Source organism: Palaemon carinicauda, chromosome 38 (assembly GCF_036898095.1).
Source record: "Palaemon carinicauda isolate YSFRI2023 chromosome 38, ASM3689809v2, whole genome shotgun sequence".
Classification (NCBI taxonomy): Eukaryota; Metazoa; Arthropoda; class Malacostraca; order Decapoda; family Palaemonidae; genus Palaemon; species Palaemon carinicauda.
Genome location: NC_090762.1, coordinates 32,591,573 through 32,594,072, shown reverse-complemented (window position 1 = coordinate 32,594,072; position 2,500 = coordinate 32,591,573).

Here is a 2,500-nt window from a genome sequence, read left to right as displayed (position 1 = left end):
TTTTACAGGTAAAACACTTAAATATTGTAAAAAAAAATAAAGTGTTTATTCACTACTATAAACTTAAATCGAAATTCATATGTATCGGTTAAAACTAAATTCCACTTGAAGCGACATAACACTAAAGTCTTTAATTTGCTACTTCTTTCATCTTCTTTTATCATTTTGCCATTTGATGCATTATATGTGTTATGTATAGTTTCAATTATATTGCATCGTAAATTAGATAATTTGTGCTACATCTTCCGTAACATATTTCTCAACAATATAGTATTTACCTTCAGGTACTTTTACTTTATGTCGACTATATTTTCATAAGTTATTTTATTAACTTATAACCTGGACTATAACAATAACTTTTACCAATTCTGTAAATCTCCGATGGATCATTAATCATATCGAAGCACTGCGATATATCCTAAGCCAATAAATCTAAAAAGCCCATAATAATATTCAGTAGTTTTATTTCTGTATTTTAAATAGTACGGCCGCAATATGTATATAAATCAGCATACCACGAGCTTAATAATTAAAAAACATCCATGATACAGAAATACCCAGTTTATTTATTGAATGATGAACGAAATAAGTAATTCACCCTTCGTATACAATGAGAATTTATGCGGTTGAATAATTTCTTTCCCTCTTCATCAATTTCATACCCGTCAGTAATTATAAATCAATATAAACATTCAGATTGGTCTTTCGTATTCAGATTCATTTAAGCTTTAAGACTAATTTTTCAGCACTTCTGACCATCACATTACTTCATTCTCGGGTATTCAGTTAAATTAGTAGGTATAATTGCATATGAAGTATGTTAGTATTTTAAAGTGTGTGTGTGTTTTTTTTTTTTTTTTTTTTTTTAACTATTAGGTATCACCTAGTTAGGTTAACGTTAAGCAAATCCACCATAATATTACAAGATAATGTATAGTAATGTTCATTAAATCTTTTAAGTCTCAGTGTTTCTCAATACTGAACAATCTTTACTATATTTTGAGGATTTGACTTTTGGGGAAGGGGAAAAATCAAAGTAGTTTTGATTTTTCCCCTTCCCCAAAATTCCAATCCCCAAAATATAGTAAAAGATTGTTCAGTACTGAGAAACACTCATAAACTCTTTTATAAAAATCAGTGAACATCCATATACATTATCTTGTAATATTATGTTGGATTTGCTTGACGCTAACCTAACTAGGTGATACCTAAATATTTGAATCTGCACAAAAAAAGTATTTTAGAATAGAAACATATTTTATATGAAATTATGCCTACTAATTTAACTGAATACCGGAGAATGAAATAATGTGAAGTTAATACCCTAACATTATAACTTAGGTACCTACATATACATATACACAAAACACGCCAAAGACTACGAAAGAATCTTAATTGATAATCAAGGAATTATGTACTTATTGATTAAAATAGAATTAATGTACAACGCCATATGACTTCAATATTTTGTTCTACTGCTTCAGTTACGCACAAAAAAAAAAAAGAAAAAAAAAGACAATATGCATACATCCAAAACAATCTATATATTGGTATTTAATTATGTTAATATTTTCGTCTTTATCTACCAACAGCAAAAAAAGGACCTTCAGGAAAGAAGTCATGAATTCTGAACAAGTGTAAAAAAAACAATGAGAATAGCGATCTGGTGTCCTTTCCCTGCCCAGACTGTAAGAAAAAAACTAAAATAAACTGATCATACACTAACCAAACCTTAATAAGAATAAATCATGAGTTCAGTGAACACACAAAACGATTACGCCACTTAATTGATTAATAAGTTGATTGTGCGTTTTTTCATATTACGCTTGGATGACCGCCCGTAATCTCATTATGATAGTGATCGTCGCACTGGCGCGTAACTAGTAGTTTTTACTATTTGTTAAAGCAGCCTTTGGAAATAATGCAGATTCTTGCAATTAAAATAATTAAGCGGACGATTACAAAAATGTTCGCCCACACAAATGCTGCGCGAAAAAAAAATGCAATAATAATTTCCGCGCGAAGGAAACTGAACTGGGCAATGGTGCACCTTGATCTGCGGGTACTTAGCTATGCCCACGGATGCTTTTCAAAACTCCAATTATCGGAGGTACCATTAGATTAAAATTGCATTGAAAATTAATATGGAAACGGTGGAAATCTCGCAGCTTCTTCCTCACGCTTGGCTGGTCGCTGGAGAATCGCCATGAACTAGCAATTTACTCTCGGTTCAGACTCTGGGTTTATCTGTGGTTATCATCGAGGGGAATAATTGTCGTCAGATTTATTAATAGATTATAGAAAAACAAACAGAGAGAGAGAGAGAGAGAGAGAGAGAGAGAGAGAGAGAGAGAGAGGGAAGATTATTTGCATATTAATCTCCATTTGATACTATGAGAGAGAGAGAGAGAGAGAGAGAGAGAGAGATTGTTTGCATATCTTCATTTGATAATATGAGAGAGAGAGAGAGAGAGAGAGAGAGAGAGAGAGAGAGAGAGAA